This window comes from Salvelinus fontinalis, chromosome 31 (assembly GCF_029448725.1).
Source record: "Salvelinus fontinalis isolate EN_2023a chromosome 31, ASM2944872v1, whole genome shotgun sequence".
Lineage (NCBI taxonomy): Eukaryota > Metazoa > Chordata > Actinopteri > Salmoniformes > Salmonidae > Salvelinus > Salvelinus fontinalis.
In genome coordinates, this window is record NC_074695.1 from 13,231,593 (window position 1) to 13,239,403 (window position 7,811).

The window sequence follows — 7,811 nt, forward strand, 5'->3', positions numbered from 1 at the left end:
ATAGGTACACTTCAACTATGACAGACAAAATGAGAAAAGAAAATCCAGAAAATCACATTGTAGGATTTTTAATGAATTTATTTGCAAATTATGGTGGAAAATAAGTATTTGGTTAATAACAAAAGTTTATCTCAATACTTTGTTATATACCCTTTGTTGGCAATGACAGAGGTCAAACATTTTCTGTAAGTCTTCACAAGGTTTTCACACACTGTTGCTGGTATTTTGGCCCATTCCTCCATGCAGATCTCCTCTAGAGCAGTGATGTTTTGGGGCTGTTGCTGGGCAACACGGACTTTCAACTCCCTCCAAAGATTTTCTATGGGGTTGAGATCTGGAGACTGGCTAGGCCACTCCAGGACCTTGAAATGCTTCTTATGAAGCCACTCCTTCGTTGCCCGGGCGGTGTGTTTGGGATCATTGTCATGCTGAAAGACCCAGCCACGTTTCATCTTCAATGCCCTTGCTGATTGAAGGAGGTTTTCACTCAAAATCTCACGATACATGGCCCCATTCATTCTTTCTTTTACACGGATCAGTCGTTCTGGTCCCTTTGCAGAAAAACAGCCCCAAAGCATGATGTTTCCACCCCCATGCTTCACAGTAGGTATGGTGTTCTTTGGATGCAACTCGGCATTCTTTGTCCTCCAAACACGACGAGTTGAGTTTTTACCAAAAAAGTTATATTTTGGTTTCATCTGACCATATGACATTCTCCCAATCTTCTTCTGGATCATCCAAATGCTCTCTAGCAAACTTCAGATGGGCCTGGACATGTACTGGCTTAAGCAGGGGGACAGGTCTGGCACTGCAGGATTTGAGTCCCTGGCGGCGTAGTGTGTTACTGATGGTAGGCTTTGTTACTTTGGTCCCAGCTCTCTGCAGGTCATTCACTAGGTCCCCCCGTGTGGTTCTGGGATTTTTGCTCACCATTCTTGTGATCATTTTGACCCCACGGGGTGAGATCTTGCGCGGAGCCCCAGATCGAGGGAGATTATCAGTGGTCTTGTATGTCTTCCATTTCCTAATAATTGCTCCCACAGTTGATTTCTTCAAACCAAGCTGCTTACCTATTGCAGATTTAGTCTTCCCAGCCTGGTGCAGGTCTACAATTTTGTTTCTGGTGTCCTTTGACAGCTCTTTGGTCTTGGCCATAGTGGAGTTTGGAGTGTGACTGTTTGAGGTTGTGGACAGGTGTCTTTTATACTGATAACAAGTTCAAACAGGTGCCATTAATACAGGTAACGAGTGGAGGACAGAGGAGCCTCTTAAAGAAGAAGTTACAGGTCTGTGAGAGCCAGAAATCTTGCTTGTTTGTAGGTGACCAAATACTTATTTTCCACCATAATTTGCAAATAAATTCATAAAAAATCCTACAATGGATTTTTCTGGATTTTTTTTTCTCATTTTGTCTGTCATAGTTGAAGTGTACCTATGATGAAAATTACAGGCCTCATCTTTTTAAGTGGGAGAACTTGCACAATTGGTGGCTGACTAAATATTTTTTTGCCCCACTGTACATGCATACAGTACTGTACAAAAGTGTTAGGCACATGTACAATTCTGTAAAACACATATGTTTCTAAATTAAAAAAAAAAAATACTATGAAGGAACATTTTCTTATTTCACCTTCTCTTATATCCAGAGTGGCAGGTGAAATATTTACAGCGAGCCTTGAACAAAGTGGAACGTCTCCACGATTTATGCAGGAGTGGTGTTACCACTATCTGGTGACCGGGACCCTGAAGGACCTAACAAAGGGTAGTGTACATGACACAGAGTTGTCCCCATTCATCGAAACGGTGTGTTGATGAAATTGAAAACATTTTCTTCTCATTACTCTTTTAGCAATTAGTTGTGTTTGAAAAATAAAATGTGCTTTCAGATCAAAGATGCCTTTGACCTGTCACCCTACACTGAATTCCATTATTCTTTTACATTGCAACAACCCACAATTTGTGTCAACTGATTTAATTTAGCATTTTTCAAACAAATTGGTTTTTAGAGTACATTATCCTGACCATTCATACAAGAGCACCAAGGTTTCTGCAGTAAGATATGCAAATCTCAATGAATGTCGATGTCTCTATCCGTTTTATTTTTAAATTTTCTAAAGAGTTAGATGCACTATTGTAAAGTGGTTGTTCCACTGGATATCATAAGGTGAATGCACCAATTTGTAAGTTGCTCTGGATAAGAGCGTCTGCTAAATGACTTAAATGTAAATTTTTTAAAGAGACATTTTGCTGCATTTAACCACAAAACGTACAGCGATGCTTCAGCAGCTGCATGAAGGCCTTGAAGTCTACATCTTAATTGAGGTCATGCAGAAGAAACCGAAGGAATGTCTCAATCTCTTTGTGATTGGCGATGATGACATGGTAATTAACAAACTGTGCTTTTTAATATTCTGATTGTTATTTATGGGGTTTTGGTCAGGTGACCAGTGTATCTGAAATATAGTGAAAGTAATGTATGTCTTGGAATTCATTGTCTAGGTTGATGCACACTACATAATCTCAAACCTGGCCCCAGAGATGAGTGAATGTGGTTCTCCAAAACAAAAGGAGACAGAAATCTTGGATTTCTTTCAAGATTTCCTCCAAGAACTTGATGGTATGTATTGTTTGCATGTTTGTACTCGTGCTTACTCCCTGATTTTGTTACTGTAGTATCTAATGTTTTTCTCTTTAAACTCAAATGAGCTGCTCCATAGTAATGATGTCAATGTAACACTTCAAACTGTTATTTTATTTTCAGTTTATATTGCACTGACCGCTTATACATTTGTCCCCCCCCACATATCAATATGCTAAACCAGATGGAAAAGTGAGCCTCTCTGTGGCTGAAGGCAATGGAGAGAAGGAAGACAGTGGAGAGAAAGAAGACAGTGGAGAGAAAGAAGACAATGGAGAACCACTTTCTGTTCCCAGTGTAATGCAGTGGCTGACAGGGCAGCCACACACACCTGCTTGTCTCAGAGAGAGAAAAGTTCAAGATAGTGGTCATTTTTGACTACTCATGTCTACAACGCATGCCTAACCACACTTTGTTACCCTGTTGTTAGTACATACACCAAAACGATAACATTTCCCACAGCCCTCTGAGAGATTACGATGCATTTAAATCAAACACTGAAACAACAATCAAATACGTTGCAAGGTTTGATAGAGTGTAGCTGAAAGACTACTCAATTTAACTGACTAATAATCCACATACAGTACATTATGTTCCTGTGTAAAGAAGTCAAATCTTTCTAGCTTTATTTTTGGATTAATGCTTAAATGTACATCCTTGACAACTGTGATTTAGATCTTTTTTTTATTTTATTAACCTCTTTCTACTCAGAGCATTCATAGGAAGATGGTAGACTGCAGCGATAGCTCAGAGATCTAAACACTGGAGGGATGAATGGACTATTGGAAATAGTCAGAGAGACTGATATAGTATTTGGGCTTTTGTAAAGTTTTTGCATTATGTTTTATACACGGGTCTTAGGCTATACCTTCAAACACCAAAACCTTAGGTGGCTCCATTGCTAGTGAAGAGTGTTACACTGTATCAACAAAATGTGTTTTTTGTATCATCCTAGTCCATGGGAATTATGTAAATGAAATGACATACAATTCACTCATTTTCTGGTCCTTGTCAACATACAGTGTTCCAGATGTACTGCAACTACTTTAGTGTATCATCGGTTCTCTTCCCTTTAATATGTGATTCTTTCTGTTTTTATTCTTTATTTTGTTTAACAAGTGCCTGAAGCTGTTCTATATACAGTAGACCTATGGTGGCCAAAGACTCCATTTTAGTATAGTGTACACCAGGTGGTATAGAATACAAGTATATAAACTTTATCCAAATGCAATGTAATAGATCAATTTATCTCCGGGCTTGACGTCTATCTTATTGAGAGATTCTTTAAGCTAGCATTATACACAAGTAAAGGTGCTAGGTCTGTCTTTATGTTATTAATTTGTAGTACTGTATCCTGTAACCACCAGAGTCTACACCTCTGGAGCTCAGAAATGATGAAGATAACACTGAGACAGTGCCACTCTGTTAGACAGGAATTTGGTGCTGAAGTACAATAATACTTTACAAGTCCTTTTGATTACCCAAGGTTCATTTGTATGCAGCAAGGGATGGAAGGTTTTATTAAAATGTACATTTAAGGGATTTTTCAGTTGCTCATTTTTATATTTTGACATGACAAAGTTGTGTATTTGTGGATCTACTGTATTGGTGTTTACATAATTGTACTAACCACCGTTCACTGAGCTCTGTGTCACTGTAACATTGTTATGTCACAACCTGCTTTTGATTTTCATGTTAAGACACTGGATGTCATGTACACTAACTGTAAAGGTGACAGCTCGATAAATGATATGGGGAGAGAAAGTCACCTCAGGAGCCTTTATGACACTTATGGATTCTTGCACTCTTCTGTAACTGGATAGTGTTTTATAGATCACTGCATTATTAGAACGTACTATAGATTCACCTCGGAACTTGGAACCCGTTTGCTGTATGTCCAATGGTAGAGCCGGGAACATGTTACAATTATTCACGTGATTATTTTGACACTGTTATACTACATAATGTTGATACATGGTATTTATCAGTTTTATATGTTCAAATGTTGGGTTTGTTTTTAGAGAGAAGTGTCAATTAACAAAGATGCTTTGTGAAAAATAAATACCATTGGTTTACAATAAGTTTAATTACATTTCATAAAAGCTCTTTTCAATGAATGAAACGAGTTTGTTTACATCATACCAATTAAGAGGTGCTGTTTTCTTTTCCAGCAAAAGATATACACATTTTTGCCATTGTCAAGAGTGGCACTGGGGCTAAAACAATATCCTACATGGTGTGGGAGGACTGCACCTAAAAAGGCTGGGGACTCATAAATAATTGGAGAGCATTCATGTATATGTCCTGACCAAAAGATGAGGAGTCAGTGGTAGGGGTCACTTGTAGTTGCAGCACAGCAAGATTCTCAGTAGACAGTAGACAGGGGACATGGGATGTCTGGAACAATGACCCCATTATCAGTGTTTCCAGATTATCCTCCTGATAAAGCAGGTCCTCCACCTGCTGAATCTGGAATGCTCAAAATAAATCTGTATTAGTGACGATAAATTTATAGGAAGATCTGTCAAGCCATTCACATCACAGACTCATCCCTCTGCATAGTCTGGCTCAGACACAGGTGTTTGGAGCATTCCAATATGCAACAGCTGATGAGGTGTCAGGTTCACCTCAGTACTTAAAGGGTGATTATTCCAAATCTCTGAAATGCTGCAGATCTGCCCGCAGACGAGGTAGGAACACATGTCCCACACAGAAGAGGCGGATAGAATTCTACAGGTCAAGGTTGCCTTCTTCCTCCAAACTATGCAGCAAGTTGTAGTACTGACATGTCACAGCACTCCAAATATCTCTCCATAAGAGTTCCATTTTAACAGAGAGAAAAGGTTTTGTGGGGGGGAGGAACCTAATCTCTGTGGTTCTGTAGGATCTCTGTGGTAGGCTAACAACCATATAAATATAATGAATATAATGGGCTTGGAACCTCTAACCCTGGCAATTAATTATATTTCTATGTAACAACCACTCTATGACATTAGCAGCCATGGAGATAGAACGTGTGTCATCTCTATGATGTCAATTTACCAACATTACGACCAGGAATACGACTTTCCCGAAGTGTATCCTTGGCTCGGACCTCCACCCTGGTCATAGGATCTAATCCCAGAGGCCGACCCAAAACAATGCCGTTGCCGCAGGAGAGGCAGACAGAGAGGCCTACTGGTCAGACTTAGCAGGCGAGCACACCATCCACCACTTCTGAGCATATCACTCGCCAATGTCCAATCTCTAGACAACAAGATGGACGAAATTAGGGTACGAGGTGCCTTCCAGAGAGACATCAGAGATTGTAACATTCTCTGTTTCACGGAAACATGGCTCACCTGGGATATGTTGTCAGAGTCGATACAGCCACCAGGTTTCTTCATGCATCGCATGAAACATCTCTCTGGTAAGAAGAAGGGTGGGGGTGTATGCCTTATGATTAACGACGCATAACAACATACAGGAACTCAAGTCCTTTTGTTCACCTGACCTAGAATTCCTTACAATCAAATGCGACAGCATTATCTCCCAAGAGAATTCTTTTCGATTATAGTCACAGCCGTGTATATCACCCCCAAGCAGATACCTCGACGCCCCTGAAAGAACTTCACTGGACTCTATGTAAACTGGAAACCATATATCCTGAGGCTGAATTTATTGTAGCTGGGGATTTTAACAAAGCTAATCTGAGATCAAGGCTTTCTAAATTTTATCAGCATATCGAATGCGCTACACAAGCTGGTAGCATTCTGGACAATTGCTACTCTAACTTCTGCGATGCATACAAAGCCCTCCCCCGCCCTCCCTTCGGCAAATCTGACCATGACTCCATTTTGTTGCTCCCATCCTATAGGAAGGAACTAAAACAGGAAGCGCTCATGCTCAGGATTATCCAATGCTGGTCTGACCAATCGGATTCCACGCTTCAAGATTGCGTCGATCACGTGGACTGGGATATGTTCCGGGCAGCCTCAGACAATAACATTGATGTATACGCTGACTCGGTGAGCGAGTTTATTTGTAAGTGCATCGGAGACGTTGTTTAATAGACCCACTGGGACTATTAAAACCTTCCCTAACCAGAAACCATGGATTGATGGCAGCATTCACGCAACACTGAAAGCGCGAAACACCGCTTTTAATCATGGAAAGGCGACGAAACATGACCGAATACAAACAGTGTAGTTATTACCTCTGCAAGGCAATCAAACAAGCAAAGCGTCAGTTCAGAGACAAAGTAGTCGCAATTCAACGGCTCAAACACGAGACGTATGTAGCAGGGTCTACAGACAATCACGGATTACAAAAAGAAAACCAGCCCCGTCGCGGACATCGACGTCTTGCTCCCTTTGAGGACAATACAGTGCCACTGACACGGCCCGCTACCAAAGCCTGTGGGCTCTCCTTCTCCGTGGCCAACGTGAGTAAAACATTTAAACGTGTTGGCCAGCAGCTTTGCGAGGGTTCAGACGGCATCCCTAGCCGCGTCCTCAAAGCATGCGCAGACCAGCTGGCTGGTGTGTTTACGGACAAAATCAATCAATCCCTGTCCCAGTCCGCTGTCCCCACATGCTTCAAGATGGCCACCATTGTTCCTGTTCCCAAGAAAGCTAAGGTAACTGAACTAAATGACTTTTGCCCCATTGCACTCACTTCTGTCATCATGAAGTGCTTTGAGAGACTAGTCAAGGATCATATCACCTCCACCCTACCTGATACCCTAGACCCACTCCAATTTGCTTACCGCCCCAATAGGTCCACAGACGATGCAATCGCCATCACACTGCACACTGCCCTATCCCATCTGGACAAGAGGAATACCTATGTAAGAATACTGTTCATTGACTACAGCTCAGCATTTAACACCATAGTACCCTCCAAACTCGTCATTAAGCTTGAGTCCCTGGGTTTCGACCCCACTCTGTGCAACTGGATCCTGGACTTTCTGACGGGCCGCCACCCGGGGGGTGAAGGTAGGAAAAAACATCGCCAACCTGCGGATCCTCAACACTGGGGCCCTGCAAGGGTGCGTTCTCAGCCCTCTCCTGTACTCCCTGTTCACCCAAGACTGCGTGGCCATACACAAAGCTACAGTGGTAGGCTTGATTACCAACAACGATGACACGGCCTATAGGAAGGAGGTGAGGGCCCTCGGAGTGTGGTGTCAGGA

At 41.7% G+C, this 7,811-nt stretch overlaps 1 long non-coding RNA gene across 2 annotated transcripts; it reads left to right on the forward strand.

Annotated features, from left to right (window-relative positions):
- Positions 1-1,430: 1,430 nt before the first annotated feature.
- LOC129829576 (uncharacterized) lies at positions 1,431-4,875 on the forward strand. 2 transcript variants are annotated; one of them, XR_008755405.1, is made up of 4 exons: positions 1,431-1,803; positions 2,273-2,382; positions 2,500-2,617; positions 2,823-4,875. It is a non-coding gene; the product is annotated as an uncharacterized LOC129829576 (long non-coding RNA). The 2 variants fall into 2 exon arrangements; XR_008755404.1 differs by having other exon boundaries at positions 1,432-1,803; positions 2,238-2,382.
- Positions 4,876-7,811: the final 2,936 nt, after the last annotated feature.